At 36.1% G+C, this 21,130-nt stretch overlaps 1 protein-coding gene across 4 annotated transcripts in view; it reads left to right on the top strand.

Moving 5' to 3' along the window:
- Positions 1 to 21,130, top strand: part of GluClalpha (glycine receptor alpha 1) — a 475,474-nt gene that overhangs the window by 127,784 nt on the left and 326,560 nt on the right. For all 4 annotated transcript variants that reach the window (XM_069832489.1, XM_069832490.1, XM_069832491.1 and 1 more), the window contains exon 2: positions 7,419 to 7,474. The gene's annotated coding sequence lies outside the window, so the exon portion shown is untranslated. The remainder of the gene's footprint in view (positions 1 to 7,418; positions 7,475 to 21,130) is intronic.

The raw sequence follows: 21,130 nt of genomic DNA, 5'->3' as shown, positions 1-21,130 counted from the left end.
TTCGGGGCGCAACTATGCCATGTCCCTTCTGCTACCTGATTTCTTCGGGGCGCAACTATGCCATGTCCCTTCTGCTACCTGATTTCTTCGGGGCGCAACTATGCCATGTCCCATCTGCTACCTGATTTCTTCGGGGCGCAACTATGCCATGTCCCTTCTGCTACCTGATTTATTCGGGGCGCAACTATGCCATATCCATTCTGCTACCTGATTTCTTCGGGGCGCAACTATGCCATGTCCCATCTGCTACCTGATTTCTTCGGGGCGCAACTATGCCATGTCCCATCTGCTACCTGATTTCTTCGGGGCGCAACTATGCCATGTCCCTTCTGCTACCTGATTTCTTCGGGGCGCAACTATGCCATGTCCCTTCTGCTACCTGATTTCTTCGGGGCGCAACTATGCCATGTCCCATCTGCTACCTGATTTCTTCGGGGCGCAACTATGCCATGTCCCTTCTGCTACCTGATTTCTTCGGGGCGCAACTATGCCATGTCCCATCTGCTACCTGATTTCTTCGGGGCGCAACTATGCCATGTCCCTTCTGCTACCTGATTTATTCGGGGCGCAACTATGCCATATCCATTCTGCTACCTGATTTCTTCGGGGCGCAACTATGCCATGTCCCATCTGCTACCTGATTTCTTCGGGGCGCAACTATGCCATGTCCCATCTGCTACCTGATTTCTTCGGGGCGCAACTATGCCATGTCCCTTCTGCTACCTGATTTCTTCGGGGCGCAACTATGCCATGTCCCTTCTGCTACCTGATTTCTTCGGGGCGCAACTATGCCATGTCCCATCTGCTACCTGATTTCTTCGGGGCGCAACTATGCCATGTCCCATCTGCTACCTGATTTCTTCGGGGCGCAACTATGCCATGTCCCATCTGCTACCTGATTTCTTTGGGGGCGCAACTATGCCATGTCCCATCTGCTACCTGATTTCTTCGGGGCGCAACTATGCCATGTCCATTCTGCTACCTGATTTATTCGGGGCGCAACTATGCCATGTCCATTCTGCTACCTGATTTATTCGGGGCGCAACTATGCCATATCCATTCTGCTACCTGATTTCTTCGGGGCGCAACTATGCCATGTCCCATCTGCTACCTGATTTCTTTGGGGGCGCAACTATGCCATGTCCCATCTGCTACCTGATTTATTCGGGGCGCAACTATGCCACGTCCCATCTGCTACCTGACTTCTTCGGGGCGCAATTATGCCATGCCTAGGCCTCCCAATTGACCGCGGGGCGCAACTGTGCCATACCGAATTTCAGGTGTACCTACAGGTACGGTACTGATATAGGGGATTCTGGTACGAATAGGTCACAAACCGTGTAATCGGACCTTCACGACCCGTCAGTTTCTTTTTCAAAAAGTTTCTGCTGTACCTAGTCATCTGAAATGAGATGCAGTACCATGTCCATAAACTCGTACTGTTTAGTTGCGACGCATATCGCTTGTCAAGAGGACGAACTGGAATGGCCGTAGTTATGAGGTACGGTTTATACTGCAGGCATTAAGACCGTAATAAGATTTCGTGCTTTGTTTGTAAACAATTGAATGGAATTAGTTACACTAGCTGAGTATAACTGAATTAGTGGAAAACAGAACTGACCATAACTCGGAAACAAAGCGGAATCTGCATCGGCATATATGAGCTAATTTTAGCGTTTTCAAACGCTGAATTCTTTTTTAACGTGGATCGTATTCAAAGCTACACTCTTTAACTAGGCCTATATACAATTTGAATCGTAAGTAATGCCATTAATTTCAGAGGGTTATTATTTGATATACACATTTCGAACAAAAAGTTAAATACAATTTTGCTCGTTTTTGCTTTCTTCTCGAGATAAAAATTGTTTTATATGAAACATTTCGTAGAGTGTTTTTGGAAAGCCATTGATTGAATTCTCAATATGCTCAGTCAAGTTAAGGGGTTAGGTACAGCTTACAGCATTAAAGTTTTGGAAATATTCAACTTTTTTCCTCCATTACTGTAACTTGTACAATACAGACGTGGACAAATTATTAGCAAAATTTAAGATTTTTATTATATATTTTTACAAAATATGATTCTTCAATTTAGACTACAGTTAACATTTTTGTGTATTTCCAAATTATTAGCAAAATTGAAGATTTGTATTGTATATTTTTCAAAATTTAACTCCTCAATTTGGACTACAATTGATATTTTTGCATATTTACAAATTATTAGCAAAACTGAAGGTTTTTGTTGTATATTTTTACAAAATTCGATTCTTCAATTTGTACTACAGTTGACATTTTGGATATTTCGAAATTATTAGCAAAACTGAAGATTTTTGTTTTACATTTTTACAAAATTTGACTCTTCAATGCAGTTGACAATTTTGCTAATTTACAAATTATTAGCAAAATTGAACACTTTTATTATATATTTTTACAAAACTTGACTCTTCAATTTAAACTACAGTTGACATTTTTGCATATTTCTGTCTACTGTAATGATGGAAATATCCAAAATTGTCAAATGTAGTCTAAATTGAAAAGTCAAATTTTGTAAACAGAATTATCATAAAAATCGTCCATTTTGTTAATAATTTGTCCACGTCTGTAATGAAAATTAGTATGTGTATAGCACTGTCCTTCTGCTATATGGAAAAAAAATATTTTTGCGATTAAAAAAAATTATTCATACATCTTTTTTCAAAATCTAAAATTGTGGCAGTTTACAGTGGAGTGATGAAGCTTTTCCCTCATAACTCATAAACTTGTTAACTTTTTCATGTTCTCTCTCTTTTATTTTATTGCTGAAACTCATGTTTACAATATCATGATCTTTCAACTATATTCCTTAATAAATACTATTTTTTTTTATTTTGTGTTAGGAGAAAATACTGATATTTGACCATTTTTGAATGAATTTATTTTTACCAGACAATCTATCAAAGGTAGAGAAGTCATTTTGCCTCATATTGTAAATATGACATGCATAAATACACACAAAAAATTTCATCACAGAATGTTGGATAGTTTTTGAGTTATGTGGGAAACGCTTCCTCACTGCACAGTGAACAACATTTTGAAATATAAAAATATTTTTTTCATATAGCAGAAGGACAGTGTTTTACACGTACTGATTTTCATTAATGTACAAGATACAGTAATGGGGGAAAATGTTGAATATTTCCAAAATTTTACTGCTGTAAGCTGTACCTAACCTCTTAAGAGAGCAATGTATTATGATAATAAATGATTGGAAGAACTTTAGTTTTGTCCTTTAAATATGCAGAAATTTGATCCCAACAAATGTAACTTTTCGTTCAGAAAATTTCATCAATTCCTCCGCTGATTCATAGTTTTATCGAATTTCGAAAAGAGAAATCGTCTTTTTTATCTTCACTTTCACTCTCACTACATTCACTGTTAGATGTTACTTATGCTGCTCGCAAATTATGGCTTTCTCTGAGAAACATTTTCAAGGAAAGCCTTTAACATGTGATGATAAAAGAGAATTTTACTAAATGTGTTTTATAAGTTCGCTGAGAAATACCCCGAAGTCACGGTTGGTGATATTAAGGGAATTAAAAGAGAATTTACTGATGTTTTTGTTTCAACAATTTTTAAGACTCAAAAACGGTTCCAAGAAATAGGAAAATTAGCCACGTCAGACCAATAAAAAGCAATACCTTGCAGAGAATAGATTGTGTGATTCAGTGCAAGAACACTGTAACACTCCCCCCAAAATAGAAAATGTTATGAATACGGATCTGAATATTTAATTCAGGGTTACAGAACCGGTGAGAGAGGGGTGAAAAGTATGGGGAAAGCGTTGGTTCCCCGTGCACGTTGAATGACGTCACTGTGCCCCGTACGCAATCACATAACACAGACGCTCAATACAAATCCCCTCCTCTACCAAGTTGATGACGCGGGGGTAGACGGAAGGGATGCGTGACGTTTTCGATGAGTGACGCAACGCCACAATTGTCGCCCTGTTCTGCGAGCCTGATTTAATTTATCATACTTCTTATTGTGACTGTTGTCTAGGCCTCTGTATCCACATCAGAGACAGAAGAGAGGTGACAACATACTGCATTACCTTTATGTACAGTGCTTACAATTTCCTTTTACTTCGATTTCCTCAGAACAAGCTATAGGAGAGTTACATGGTTCTTGCACTGAGCCACAGAATTAGCTATCATGTGCTTTGTTTACCTCCACTTCTTAGTAAAAACAGCAGAATAGTTCTTTAACATCGAGAAAACCTCTAAAAGCCACCGTCAGATTGAACGATTCAGGGATTCGAACACGGGACCTTCAGAATGCGAGTCTAGTGTTTCCCACTGAGCCATTTACTTGGTTGACGGTGGTACTAGTTTGCGAATTATTTTGCTTACCTGAGAATCTGAAAATGTATGTCTTTTTGATTGGACATGTCTGACACATTGGAAGAGGGATTATGACAGCTGTACGTATACTGGCAGGCACCACCGACATGCTTCTGGCCCATCTTCATCGTTCCAGTACAGCACGCAAGCAAAGTACCAGCTACACTGACTGGTGCCAGTGTTCTGTTTGTTTGGCTTTTTAGAGGGCCGGACTCCGAACGGATCTTTACAGTTGCTTTGACCCATTGAGTACCCTATATGTACGATGATTGTTCAAGTGTAAGTCCGACAAGTGGCTGAGTGATATTCGTGAATCCGATGCTGACAGGTGCGCCATACCGTCTCATACTGACAAATCCAGGTCCATGCCAGACCATACCTGATAATCCCAGGGTCCCGATCACGAAGCACTTAGAATCTATATCAGAACCGGAAACTCGTACTATCGTTTGAGTTCATCCTAGTTTATTTTGAATTGTCTCATGTGATAAGGGTTCTACCAGAAAGAGATATTTCACTCCTCTCATTATAGTTATCTGGAATTCCCTGATGGTTATGAAGGGGCAAAATGTATGTGAAAAATGAAGTTTTTTACTGTAAACCCAATCTCTTTACAGTAGAACCTCTACTATCCGTGGTAATGAAAGGGGTGGGCTGAACGGTTAATCGAAAAAATCGGATAATCCGTACCACAGAAAACTTTAATAAATTAAGTGTTGCATAATGCAGTTTCTTAATTTTCTCCGTAGTCATGTGTTTTAACACATTAGGTAGTGGACCAGAAGTTATAAGTATAATAAGCTTTGTTGGAAAGAGTGGGTGAGGAAAGAATAATGCTGAAGCTGATCAGGAAGAGAAAAAGGAATTGGCTGGGTCACTGACTGAGAAGAAACTGTCTGCTGAAGGATTCACTGGAAGAAATGGTGGACGAGAGAAGATTTCGGGGCAGAACAAGATATCAAATAATAGACGGCATTAATATAAATGGATCATATGCGGAGACTAAGAGGAAGGCAGAAAATAGGAAAGACTGGAGAATGCTGGGTTTGCACTGACAGAAAATTATGAATGAATGAATGACGGGTTTCCAAGGGTCAAGGAAACTTCCTATCATGAATTTCTGTGGAAAGAGAGGAAAAGTATAGGTCTCATGTTATAGATTTAAGTAATTTATACACTTTTATCCTTGTTTTTTTATTAAATCTCGCACAATTGTAACTCCAATTTCGTATTCCGATGTGAGATGAACCACAGTTCCTCTTTTCCAAAACCACTCAATTATATGCACTTCTCTTCGATACTTAGCACAACATGTATTCTTTTGGCAGTTCTGGAAGACGTTCTGCAGAGAAATTAAACAGGTCACTCGAACAGTAGATCATAATGTGTAAGGGCAAAAGCTTGTAATATCACTCTCTATAAAAAAAATACGTACTAATGTATTGTGTAGTACTCAATATTTTTTCTGCAACAAAAAAGGAGAGAATGACAGACGGATAATCCAACAATCGGTTAACAGGGTGACGGATAATCGGGGTTCTACTGTATCTATCAAACTGTAGATTATATAACAATTTTTCTCTGTTATTAAAACTTGTTAAAATTACTTTTTTTTTTTTTTTTTGTAGGAGAAAAATGAATTACTCCAGAATGAATGCACTTAAATCAATGAATTTTGGGATAGAGTTATAAATATCTGAAAAGTTTCTGGTGTAAATATTATATTTGTTTAAACAAATTGTTACAGCTCGTTGATGCATTAAAATCCAGATTGTTTCTTCATTTTCTTCAGGAAAAAAATTCAATTTCCTAACATTCTCTCGAGTTTTAAATTCGCAGCAAATTTATCAGGGACCGCCACTTCCACTTACATCATAACATTTAACAGCCTACTGGTGAAACAGCTTATTCCCTCTATTGTATTAAACAGTTGTGGAGTTTCCTACAAGTGTGGAACGGCTAGATTTCTTCCTCGAAAAAAAATTAAATGGGTCGAAATTCAGGAGTGAGGAAGTGAAGTAGCAGATTATTGAGGTGTGGAAGAATGACTTGAGATAATTTCGAACTCTATCTCAAAATTCATTGATCTAAATACATCCATTCTGGAATAATTAATTATGTTCATACAAAAAATATAAATTTTCACTAAGTTTTTGTAACAGAATCATTTTTATATAATCCATATTTTTAAAGATAGAAAGAGATTGTATCTATTATTGGAGAAAAATTCGTTCTGGCACCGGGAATCGAACCCAGAACCTCTCTGCTATGGTCGCCCTTGGTAGCGTAGTTGGTATAGCGCTGGCCTTCAATGCTCGAGGTTGCGGGTTCGATGGCATTTAAGTATGATTAAATGCGACAGGCTCATATCAGTAGATTTACTGGCATGTAAAAGAACTCCTGCGGGACAAAATTTCCGGCACACCGGCGACGCTGATATAACCTCTGCAGTTGCGAGCGTCGTTAAATAAACCGTTAAATTAAAAAAAAATCTCTGCTATGCGCGCTGAGCGCACTTTCCACCTGAGCTACGCCGAAACTAGATTCACGATTGAAATGGGCAGGGCATGTAGCATGTAGGATGGGTAAATCAAGAAACGTGTATAGAGTGTTAGTTGGGAGACCTGAGGGGGAAAAAGACCTTTGAGGAGGCCGAGACGTAGATGGGAGAATAATATTAAAATGGATTTGAGGGAGTTGGGATATGATGGTAGAGACTGGATTATTCTTGCTCAGGATAAGGACTCGTGGCGGGATTATGCGAGGGCGGCAATGAACCTTCGGGTCCTCTAAAAGTCCTTTGTAAGAAAGTAAGTGATATGTTAGTTTACGAATACATATTACTTACTACTTCAAACAAAATATACACATAGTTACATTGTATAGTCTTCATTGTGCGATCTTCTTTTAAACTGAACGCATTTTATATAGTGATAATGTGCGAATCTTATCCTTTGTTTTTTAATGAATTGTATGACAATATTGAATTCATAGGTGAGATTTTATACACGTTTGTGTAAAAATATTATTTCTTTCTTTCAGATACGGAGAGGAGTGAAGATAGAATGACGAGTTTTGCAGTTCCAACAAAAGTTTGAGTGAGTACTGCAATTTAAATTTCAAACTTAATATAGCTGATTCTTAAAAAGTTATGTGAGTACATTAGGAGATAAACGGACTGGTTATTTACTATAATAAATGTAAATACACGTTTTTATTACGAGACACAGTTTTCGAGCTATGAATTTTCTAATCATTATTTCGAAAATGTGTAACTTTAGCTGTGCCAGTAGCTAACTTTGTCAGACTTTACGAATTTTTCAGGATCTCCCAAAATTTAGTGAATTTGTTATTCCCGGCTTCCCGATTTAATATATCAATTCCCCGCTTTTCCCTAATTAAGTACAAATACTTAGTAAAAGTTAATTTCAGTAGTTTTAATTTTTCCATGTTCTGTAACATCATTTGTCTAATCGATTGTAACATTGCAAAGTCAGTTCTTTTGCATACATCTCTACGGTACGAGTGATAACTCGATTATGATCACTTGCTCACTAATCGATAGTCGATAGTGAAGTCTTGAGGAAGCGTAAATCCGGGTATTCATTTTGATTGGAAATGTGTCTTTGTGTTTCTGTTGTGTGGTCCAAGTAACAAATAGTAAATCGAAATTAATCGGTGTTTTTAATTATGCTGTCTAAATATTTAGGGAAGCGAAATTCTGATGATGAGGAACCTCCATCTAAGAAAAAAAAAAAAGTGTTCATTCAAGGAAGTGGAAAGACTTGTACCAGGCTTGTTCCCACGCGGAATAACCCCATTGAGCTCACACTGAATCACAAATGAACAAACATTTTGCTCAAAACTGTAACTTCCCCTTAAATATGGAAATAATTATTTTTGTCGTCATTTCTTCTCAACTTAAAACATCCAAACACCTTTTGGCCTACAACGGGATCGTCCGTGGATAACTACGCTGCTATGAAACTGAATTACAATTTAGCTCGACAGCCGACAAACAAATGGACAGGTGAAAATGAAGGTTTCAAGTAAATAAAGATCTATGTGCCATGCTTATGAAAACTGTGTTTCTACTGGAATAACAATTTTTGTATTTAACACTATAACACAAATAAGGATAACAATCCAGACTCTCTTCTTTATTGTTTTATCAGGTGTTCATAATTGGTAGGGCGTGTATGTGCAGTAACTTCATTTTCCTAGAACGTTTGAAAATGGCACTTAGATCGTTATTTACTTCAAGTACTCAAATATTCTAATGGAGAAGGAAGAGATGGTGAAGGCTCAACTAAGAGAGGAGAGTACAAATAACAAAATTGAAATATCAATAACGATAGAATTCTGTGAATACATCAAGCCTGCCATAACATCAGTACATAAACAAATACCTTATTCTTTATCAGAACCCTTACACCGATATATTGTAACCTTCAGAAGATGTATTCCCACAGAATTCATGAATATATTGAAGTGAAGAATGGAATAATTAACTAAACGTGGCATAACAGAATATAACTTAGGAACATGATGTTGGCTCTGCATCACTCGAAACTTTTGCTGCGGAAGTTGGTTCCATAGTTCTAATTATAAAAGTAAGTCTTAAAACAAGGTTCTTTAATTTTTCCAAAATCATAGTTTTTTTTTGCTTGTCCGTATTAAGCGAAGTCCGGCGTATCGAGTCCGGATTAACGAGGTTTTAGTGTAGTTGCAAAAAAATCAAGGATTAAAGGCTAAAATGGACAGGACTGTAGGAACCAGAGAAAAAAAAAATATAAGACAGTTTGGAAAAACTACCACACGGACAGTCACTGGGAAGCTCAAGACTTCGATATTAATTATAGCCTAGTAGATAACTTAGAAAAAGACATGAAAACTTGAAAAAATTCTGATTGGAGGAAGATATGTACATATAGAGTACGATGGCATTTTATTGTTAATTCAGCAGTGAAAAGCTCCCATAGCTTAGAAGGATGATGATGATGATGATGATGATGATGAAGATATGAAGAAAAATTAGTGTTTTATTTCGTCTCTGAATGACCTTGACATATAATTTAGGATTGTGCTTTTAAATTTATAATGTAAATAATCTTCAAACCGATTTGTTATTTCATTTTTTGTCCATTTTTATTTTTAGGTTACAAATTTTATAAACATATCTATTGAAAACGTTTATCTTTGTTTTTAAGAGGCATGATGGGGCCGATAAGCTAATTACTATAAATGACAATTAAAATTTATTACATGTGCCGTCTATGCTTATCCTTATTTAACAAATATATTGAATTATTAAGATCTTGGCATTAATAGCATTGAGATATGTATATACTTTGTTCTGGTAACGAGCATCATTGAAATTTTTGAGTATAGATATTACATTTGATACTTTCTTCCCCACAGCTGTTGTCCCAGCTCCCACCAAATATGGAAAGCTACATAACCATCAAACTGGACGACTATTAATTCTGATCTTAACAATTTTAAAGTATTTTAGTTAATTTTATCATCAGCAATTGTAACACTTTATTACGGCCCATAGAGCCGCTTTGTATTTATATTGTAATTTCTGCCATACAATTATTGATTTTACATAGAAACATGTCATTTTAATTTTTAATATTAATTGAGTTTACTTGTACGGCAACATATAGTGTACTCACACCATACATATGGGCTTACTTGTTTCTGATGATGGCTCCATAGAGCCGAAAACGTTTAAATAAATATATTATGTAACAAAATATTGTATAACCAATATATTTGTTAAATAAGGATAAGCATAGACGGCACATGTAATAAATTTTAATTGTCATTTATAGTTTATCTTTATGTTAAACACACAAAACTAGCACTAAACTGGCTCTATCTTCTAAGATTCTTTCTGCATGTTTGTATTAATAGGCATTGTCTGTCCTTGAGATTTTTAATGACGATTTTCTCAGGTAATATAACAAATATCTCTGCTTGAAGGTGGATTTAACCCCCTGGAAGAAATGGCTACTATAATTGTATCATACTCTTTCCTAGAAAGAAGCCCTGGGCAGTTACCTTGCTTTCTCTTCCCTCATACAGTTTCTATAAAATCTCGATGGGGATATTCGAGGGTGTAAAACACTCGAAGCGTGAAATTGGCCACCATGTGGGGGCGAAGAAATTGCTCTGTTCTACGCACTTTCCCAGTGTGGCTATTTCACTTCTATATCGTTCGTTTCATGGGCTGCAGCCCTCATCTTCAGCCTGCGAAGTCCAGAAGTGTAGGCTATAAGAATAACGGCACGGATGGACACATATTTCGTCATTTTACTTAGGCCTGTTTGTGAGTGCAAACAGTATTCTCCAGAGATTCTTTAACAAAACTTGTGTGGGGACCGGCATAATATGAAGATAATTTTGCCAGAATATGAAGTTTATTTTGGCAAAAGATGAACATATGAAATAAATATTTTAATGTTAAGATATCTTCGTTCCTAGACCTCTTTTAGTAGCTATACTTTTTTTTTTTTTTACAAAATAAGCGTTTGAAGCATAATATTTTTGTCTGTATGTACTTAATATGCTATGGTATCATATAAAATACAACAAATCTACGCAATTAAAGAGTTTTTCAGCATCATGAAACGCTTACTTAAATGAAAGAACAAAAATACTGTGTGTACAATTCGTTTTTTACGCTGAAGGAAAAAAAACGCTCGTCACATTGGCTGGACTGAACACTGGTTACAAGACAGTAACTTGGTGTACGTCTTAACAGAGTAGTTATTAATACTATTAATTGGTACTTAAATCGCACTATTAGTCCTAGAATCAGCAGTAACTAGTTTTCAATCTTATAATGGAGATTTTTTTCTTCAAATTTTTAAGCCGCAATCACGATGGAGAGGCACAATTTATAAGGTGTAAAAGATGCATTATCTGTAAGAAATTAAATATACGATGCAGCTACTGTTCTCCAACCAGGAGATTAACCGTGAAAGGAATGTGCTTACTATTGCGTCATCTATTGGAGCGTAGTAGATAAATAATAGTATAGTATAGTATAGTATTTATTAACATTCCATGGTATTCATACATGCTTACAGCTAGAATATGGAACAAGTCAAAAAACTTAATACTATTATAAAATCTTAATTTATAGTCACAGTCTAGATGAAATATATACAGACGAGATTTACAATATAGTCTACTAGTACAACACAAAGTTTTAGTATCAATTTCATGAAGTGTTATTGAATGTCATGAATTCACCTACAGAATAGAAGGCGTGAGAAATTAGGTACTTCTTTAATTTGGCCCTAAATAATTTTATGTTTTGAGTTTCATTTTTTACATCGATAGGGAGGCTATTAAAAATTTTTACTGCCATATAACGCACTCCTTTTTGATAGCACGATAGACAATACAGTTTTAACGTCAGTTTAAAAAACATGCGCTCTCCTGCATATGCTATTTCCTATATGGAGGGATTAAAATACCAGGAGATTAACCGTGATCTAATTTTGTAACTAGGGTAGTGTAAGTATGTGTGTATAAGTGTTATCGTTTGTGCTTTAAGAGTTAGCCGATGGAGATGCGTGTACCCACGTGTGTGCCCTTCATTCATTCACTGCATTACCCCGCTGCGTCTCATTCCCCTGAGACTTTCTCCTGGTTGGAGTACAGTATAAATTCCATGAATACAAGAACGTCGCAGGAAACGATAGCAGGTAAATGAACAATGATTATTTGAAACTGTAGGTATCCAGAATTTTACTAAATTATTGAAAATCTAGTTACAAGTTATAACTCTTTTTTTTTACAATTTTTATTAAAGTTTTACTGTGATTAATATTAAATATTAATATTAAATATAAATTTTATTTGTTTAAATTCCAACTCGCTTCCCAAATTTTCTTAAGTTTGCAGCAGAAGTATTGTCAATATTTGGGAACCTTTAAAGGAGGGAACATTGATTTCACAAATGAATCTCAACAAAATTAGGCGAAGATCACTTTTGTACCGTGGTAATTATGAGAATACGTTCCAACAAGACTGACATTGGAAGAATTATTTGTAGAGAACATCACAGAAATTTACAATGAATCTTTCACGAACAAGGAGAAACCCGGATGTTTGTTGTCTGTGTGTAAAAACAAGAGAGATTTGAATTAGCCCCTGTTTTAGTTTTATGATGAAAAATACATAAATATAACAATTCTGACAAGGTGTCAGGATATACTGACCATTTATTTATGGGAATGGGTACTGTCATTCACAATATAGAATGCATTTAATTTTTGAAATTGGTTTTATTGTAATGTCACACATTTTTATTAAGAATTATTGTCAAATATATCTACTATAAATAAATTTTATTTAACATTGTTATCGAAGCATAAATTTCCTAAATAAATGATCCTAGCAAGTCGATGTATAGACTAGTATTAACTTGTGGTAAATATACAGGGTGATCCGTCTGGGTATGGATAAAATAAAAACACCGTGAAACATTTACTACTGAACTTTATTTGTTGAAACTTTGTGCATTCAACACTGAAAGATGGGAGATTCCTCAGAGCTCAACATGACCCCCATTGCAATTCGGCCCATGTCCGTTGTAACATAAGAGGGGTGATTTGTTGAAAAACGTGAGTAATTTTTTACTCTCAGATCATCAATGTTCCTGGGTTTGTGTGAATGGACAATGTCTTTAACAAAACCCCACACGAAGAAGTCGGGAGGGGTTAGATCTGAGGAATTTGGGGGCCAAGCCAAGAGATAGCTGCTTCTCGTACTGGGTTTCGCCTGCGACCTCCTGCAGGTTTTTTTTTTTAACACAGAACCTGTTTCTACAAATGTTCGATATCACAACATCATGGAATCGTATTTAGGTACATTACGCACACCATACTAATGTCGAAATTCCCTTTGAACTCTCTTAACATTCTCAAATGTAGCATACCAAAGAACACATTGTGCCAGCTCATGATTTGTAGTAGCCATTTTAATCATCTACGATTTTAATTTCTTCTTTCAGATTATGCATTGTTCATTGTCATATATGGAAACTCCCATCTTTTAATCATAATATAACCAGCAAGAAAGTTTTCCTATCACAATAGCTTTATAATAATAAATTAATATTATCCATACCCAAACGGATCAGACTGTATATCACTGTAGTAATTTCCTGCATAACGTACACCCCTCACTGAAGGTTTCTCTTACAAGCCATGACATTCACCACATCACAGCGCTCTGATAGCAGTTCTTAATTTTGCCGGTGACCTTGACATGCCTGTTCTAGACCAGGGACCGTCAAATGACTACACTCTCGTGCGTAAGTACAAACCCTCAAGCCCTGACGTACGGCTGCGGGCAAGGGTAGCTGCTTCCACAGTGGCGGAGCTAAGAACTTCTATGTGAACCAAATTTGTGATAAGAATGTAAATTAATTTCAGCTTTTAATTGAAGCACGCTTTCACTGTTAATTGCACTATACTGAAAAACAGTATTCTATACAATTTTGTACAGTTAACTATATACGAAACAAATTTTTGCATGTTTGCACAATAATGAAACAAGACAAAATATACACTTTTACACAGATTAATATACTGTTTGTCTTCTTCTCATTGCTATACAATTCAATTAACAAAATAAAACAACAGTACAAACGTTGTTATTCAAATACAATTCTCTAATAATAGTACTTTTTCTTAAACATCAGAGATCCGCTGCGATTTTTGCAGTTTTCTGTTAGTAAGCAGCTATTTAATTCTCGGAGCTATTGTTTTAGTACCAGCCAATTGCAAACATGCTTTCAATTGTTCATCACTTAGTTGTTTCTGTGACGTGACTTTGTAAACTTCATTAAACAAAACAGTGTTTCGCATACGTAGGTTGTCCCGAACATTTACAACGTTCTTGCAGCAAGATTGTACTGTTTAGGAAACCTTTCTCGTGGAAAACAAGTATAGAAATGGTTAATACTTTTTCTGTTTTGATACTTATCCTTTAGCTCAATATCGCTTTGTAAATCAAGTATTTCTAATTGTAGTTCAGCAGGAATATCCAGGACACTCACTGAAAAAGATATTGCAAATATCTTAAATTGTTGTTCAAGATCTCTAATATCCTCAAATCTACGTTCGAAACTTCGCACAATTGTTGCATTATTCTTATGTATTCTTTCATGTCCAAGGCTTCTAACAGGTTTCCCATGTACATCCATAAATAAGGCAGTTTCATTTCTAAGTGCGAGAAAACGTTCCAGAATTTTTCGACTTCACCACCTTACCTCGGTATGGTAGAGTAAATCCCCATATTGTTAATACCATCAAGCAGTGCCCTGAAGTCCCTGTGATTGAGTCCTTTAGACCTTATGAAATTAATTGTTCGCATAACAACATCCATTACATTGCTAAGGTTCATGTTTTAGCACATAAATATTCCTGGTGCAAAATGCAGTGCACCGGTGCCCCCAAGTGACCTCGATAGTTTCCACCACTGATAGACTGCAGTGTACAAGTGTACTGCCCGCAGTGGAAGCCGTAAGTAGGCCTGTACGCCCTCTCGCGATCTTGACTCGACTTGGCGGAGCCTGTTCTAGACGATGCCGGTGATGACAGACGGTTTTGCACATACCTGCACAAACAGCGCTCAACGAGCGCGCGCGCTCCTTCGGAGCGGGAGAGCCATGTTTACCGCTCGCCGAAACGGAGAGGAATATACGTCAGAATGACATAGACTTGCTATAAGTAGAGGAGAGGGAAACAACCACTCAGCTATCTAGTGGAGTGCAGTGTGTATTCTCAGTAACTGTTTCACGTTGCTTACCTACTGATACAGTACAGCATGGAGGAATCTAAAAAACGGTAGAGTGTCCATCAGGCAAATTCTTTCAATGTTGCATGGGAAAATGCTTTTTTTTTTCATTGCTGCTGGAGTAAATACTCAGTGCCTTATCTGCCACAACATTTTGAAAGGTAGAAAGAAACATAACATAATGCGTCATTGCGAGTCCAGACAAAAAGATACTTACGATTGTTTTGTTGCTGAAGATCGCATTGAAAAATGTTCAGGTCTTGAAAGCTACATTATTACCCGAGGTAAGTACAGTCGATATTTATTTTTTATGAATTTGAAATGAATTGTCTTATCACAGGTACTTTCTTAATTACTTCTATGTCCGAGGTTGTTGGTTCGATTCCGGGCCAGGTCGATTGCATTTAAGTATGCTTAAATGCGACAGGCTCATGTCGGTAGATTTACTGGCATGTAAAAGAACTGCGGGACAAAATTCCGGCACACCGGAGACGCTGATATAACCTCGGCAGTTGCGAGCGTCGTTAAATAGAACATAACATTAACATTTAACGATTTACAGCTCGAACTTATTGATCTTCAATGTGGCCGAAGGGCTAAAGATCGTTTGAGTAATACTACTAGCCTGGTTGAGTTTTACAAGACTAAACATTAGCAATAATATCCACGACTACACAGACTGGTTGTGAAAATGACTGCTATGTTTGGCACAACATTTATATTTGTGAGCAACTGTTTTCTATAATCAACTTTAATAAAGGCAGACATCGGACATCAGCAACTGATGTTTCATTACGATCAGTAGTCTGCTGTTCCTTTCAGCTGCCAACAGCATAAAACCTCGTTTTCATGTACTGATAAATAAAAATATAACAAAATGATATTGTATGTTTCAGTAGCTACAGAATTTCTATTACTTCAGTAAAATATTTTTTTTATTAATTAATAATAGTCCAAGATAGTTTTGCAAAGACTGAACGGGAATTCATTTCATGAACACTCTTACTAGTACTTCCTTTTATGTACATTTTGTACGAGATCACCCCTTCTTCCAGTCCACCCTTACGTTATACAGAGCGCAGCCAATATCTGCATTCCGCTCATGAGCTGTGAGCCGGCTCGAAGAGCGCAAACCTTGTGCAGGCCCGTTTTGCAGATACATAAGACCTATAAAGACGGACATAAGTGGCATGAAAACACTGCAGATGTAACGACAGAGAATATTCCATAAATACGCGAATATTACATTAATATTAATTAAAAAGAAATAACTAAATGTATTCAAATCAAGATTTCAGGTATAACTCCCTGTGAAGTTGATTTGAATAATTTCGAGGGAAAAATTGTTCCGGAGCCGGGTATCGAACCCGGGACCTTTGGTTTAACGTACCAACGTACAGGGAGTTATACCTGAAATCTTGATTTGCATAATACACGTCACTGTTCGTTAACAGAAAGCCACAATTTAAGTCACACGTAGTCAGTGTGCACTCGAAGTTGGTTGCTTGACTGTTGTCAGCCCACTTTGAGATCTGTGGATATAGAGGGAAAAATTGGATCGGTGTCGGTTAGAGTTCCCGAGTAGCTCAGTGGTAGAGCGTTGGTACGTTAAACCAAAGGTCCCGGGTTCGATACCCGGCTCCGGAACAATTTTTCCCTCGAAATTATTCAACTAAATATATTGCCAAGTTTACGCTTACAATTCGAACAAACCAGTGGGTTCTGTTTACAGATTTGTGGAAGCCTGGTTTAGTTGTCGAGCAAAGTATGCTCAACCTGGCTAGTCCGCCCCATGTTTCAATGTTCAAGCATCAGAGCTTGAAACTGGCAACAGTTCTGTACTGGGCGGTCAAAGACTTGAGGTTTGTTATCAATCAGGAAGTTAAAAAAAAAAAAAAAGACGTGGCGTGTGACACGCTCAAATGAACTTCCCTGTTATTAAAGGCAAGCAATTGATACACTGATAGGATATCACGAGGGACTGGTTGACTTTCTGTACGAGTCCCATGTGTAAGTCGATTGACAGTTTGTCACCAAAGAAATTGCGGATCGATTACAGCAGGATTATCTGGCGCGATTGGATGTAAATGGTTTCTTCGAGTAGGCTAATTACATGTTCTTCTCTTATTTGCCTCTGATTTAGGTTCTGGCCGATATGTACAGTTGTGGCAAAAAAAAAACCGAACCGACTCTTGTAGTTGATTTCAGAGCCTTGTTCACTCCAGAGCACGATAGACTGGTAACTAAGACTTTCGTGGTTCGAATGCTGCCTGGGAAGGAAACTCTTTTTTTTGTTCCTTATTCAAATTTATTCCCAATACTTTTCGATTGCTGGTAAAATTCATGTTCTGGGAATAATAAGTTAATTAAGTAGTAAAATATCGCTGCAATCGAAAAGTATTGGGAATAAATTTGAATAAGAAACAAAAAAAAAAATTCCTTCCCAGGCAGGATTCGAACCACGAAAGTCTGTTACCAGTCTATCGTCCTCTGGAGTGAACGAGGCTCTGAAATCAGCTACAAGGGTCGGTCCGGTTTTTTTGCTACTCCTGTACATCTATTTATCAGACAGTACATCTCACTTGACGATGTGTCTGAGAAAGAATAATTGTTTGTATGCATCTGAAGTCTGACTTGCGTAATATGTAGCTAGTGGGCAATGTATGTATTGGAGGAGGAAAGGAACTGGCCACCCTATCTCATTATCTCCTGGCCTAGTTGCCTCATAAATAGTGCCTTCGTGGTATCACTTGTGAGGTTCAGACCTGTCTTTGGACACTTGACTAAACAACAACAAAAGCTAAATTTCAAAACATACAATTTGCTAATGCTCCTTATTTTAAAAATCAATTTAAAAATTGCTGTTTATAGAGAAGATTAAAAAATCGAATTATTGTGATTTCTGCATTTTCTTCTTCTTTTTTGTTTTTTTTTCTTTTACTTTTTACTCTGTTATTTAACAAAATGTCTTAACGTTATGTGGAATGCTTCCTGAGCATGAGTATATAACTTACTCTTTCTAAGGGTGCTAATAATAGTTTTATAGTTTTATTTTCTTGGCAGAGTTAAGGCCATTAGACCTTCTTTTTCACTCAACCAAGATCAAAGCACATGCAGAAAAATACATACCGGTATACAAATATGAACTTAATAATAATAATAATAATAATAATAATAATAATAATAATAATAATAAAGAGAGATTGAATACGTGTGAATATACTCACAAACAGAAAAATACATTCCGGTATATAAGTATTAGCTAAAAAAAAATTAATCCATATGAATATAATCACACACCTAAAGGAATGGTATAATTAGTATAATCAGCATGGGTTACGTAGAAAGAATGGCAACTACCTAAATATTAGTGTTAATGGAAAAAACAAAGTAATAACTATATTTAAAATAATTAGTGCTGTTGATCGATCAAAATATGTAATCGATTAACTATATGAATTTAATCGATTAATCTATCTTTTTTAATATACTGCGATACACATTATTATTGTTAAATTTAACTTGTGTTCGGTGATAAGCATAAGTATTAAATGTTGTATATCTGTATATATGGTATTGTTATATTACAAAACAACTACTGTATTTTAATTACTTACTAACATATTTATTATGAAGCTTATAATTTATTGTGTCAATTTCTCCGGGAATTTTTTTAGACAAACATAAAAAACAAAAAGTATGAAGACTCGCGTAGTTAATACTGCTTCAGCCATGATTTTAAACATGTGAGTGCATTCACTTGCTCCGAATTAAGTGCCGCTCTACGCTTAAGAACAATGTTTTCTGCATTAGTAAACACGAAAAAACTTTTTTCTGTCCAGCACTTCTCCACGATCGTTCAATTTAAATCCAAACGTTTCACCGAGTTTACCTCTCAAATTCTCATATGACAAAATGAATTTACACTTTTCACAAACCACAGAAACCTGATTTTTTTTCTTTATCAAACTAAACACACAACCTTCATATACAAACTCAGTACAGAAACTGCAACTGCAAAACTACAGCGGTCGAAACAGAAGACTGGCCCCTATTGTAATGGAATTACCAGATTTTAGAAAGAGAAGAAGGTAGTTACGCTCTCACTTGCACACAGTGTAGACATGGCTATTTTATAAGGAATGAGGAGGACGAATCCCAGAAAAGTATGTATTTTATATGCTAGGAAGATGAGCTGACAACAAGGTGGAAGTTTTCTTCGAAAACCATAAAACTTAATAAGGGTTTCGCATTGTGTTTAAAGTTTCAATAAAGGTAGACTAGGACACTGTCCTCGTATCTCCATCTCTTTCTGTACTGTTTGTGCAAAGATTTTCTCTACACTACCTGGTTTACAGTTAGAAAATAACAGTAATATTGTGCTTTTAGAGATAGGTTTGGAAGTAAATCCCGAAAAGACAAAGCATATGATCATGTCTCGTGAAGAGAATATTGTACAAAATGGAATTATAAAAATTGGAAATTTATCCTTTGAAGAGGTGGAAAAATTAAAGTACCTGGGAGCAACAGTAACAAATATAAATGATACTAGGGAAAAAATTAAACACAGAATAAATATGGGAAATGCCTGTTATTATTCGGTTGAGAAGCTTTATCATCCAGTCTGCTGTTAAAAAAGCTGAAAATCAGAATTTATAAAACAGTTATATTATTACCAGTTGTTCTTTATGGTTGTGAAACTTGGACTCTCACTTCGAGAGAGGAACACAGGTTAAGGGTGTTTGAGAATAAGATGCTTAGGAAAATATTTGGGGCTAAGAGGGATGAAGTTACAGGAGAATGGAGAAAGTTACACAACACAGAACTGCACGCATTATATTCATCTGACATAATTAGGAACATTAAATCCAGACGTCTGAGATGGGCAGGGCATGTGGCACTTATGGGCGAATCCAGAAATGCATATAGAGTGTTAGTTGGGAGGCCGGAGGGAAAAGACCTTTGGGGAGGCCGAGACATAGATGGGAGGATAATATTAAAATGGATTTGAGGAAGGTGGCATATGATGGTAGAGAGTGGATTAATATTGCTCAGGATAGGGACCTATTGCGGGCTTATGTGAGGGCGGCAATGAACCTCCGGGTTCCTTAAAAGCCAAAAGTATAATAATAATAATAATAATAATAATAATAATAATAATAATAATAATAATAATAATAATAATAATAATAATAATAATAATAATCTATACTAATAATAAATCTGTAGCCAAAATTTTTCTGGTAATTTTCGATTTTCCAAAAATAATTGGTGTTAACATGTATAATTACCATCCTGAAACCAAAAATCGCTTTTTTGAAATTTTTGTTTGTATGTCTGTCTGTCTGTCTGTCTGTCTGGATGTTTGTTACCTTTTCACGCGATAATGGCTGAACGGATTTCGATGAAAATTGAAGTATAAATTAAGTTCGTTGTAAGTTAGATTTCAGGCTATATGGCATTCAAAATACTTTATTTAAAAGGGGGGTTATAAGGGTGCCTGAATTAATAAACCGAAATATCTCGCTTATTATTGATTTTTGTGAAAAATGTTACATAACAAAAGTTTCTTTGAAAATGATTTCCGATACGTTTCATTCCAAGCAAAATTTTGATGGGATCAAATTGCACCAAAAACGGATGTTCTCTGAACCAATTGATCATATTTTAATTATCAGCATGTAATAACAATTAAGAAACATGTTAAAGGAATTATCATTGCACTAAATGAGTGGTCTCTGGACCAAAGTGATCGCATTTTAATTATTTAAATACAATTTAAATTAAGTGACATAAGTTATTAAACGATTTATCCTTCTATCAAACACGAATGTTCCCTGGACCAGATGTCCTATTTTACTTATTACATTTATTTCTAACAAGTGCAGCGGAGTGCACGGGTACAGCTAGTAATAATAATAATAATAATA

This window comes from Periplaneta americana, chromosome 8, assembly GCF_040183065.1.
Source record: "Periplaneta americana isolate PAMFEO1 chromosome 8, P.americana_PAMFEO1_priV1, whole genome shotgun sequence".
NCBI classification, from domain to species: Eukaryota; Metazoa; Arthropoda; class Insecta; order Blattodea; family Blattidae; genus Periplaneta; species Periplaneta americana.
This window is presented reverse-complemented; position numbering and strand designations above follow the sequence as displayed.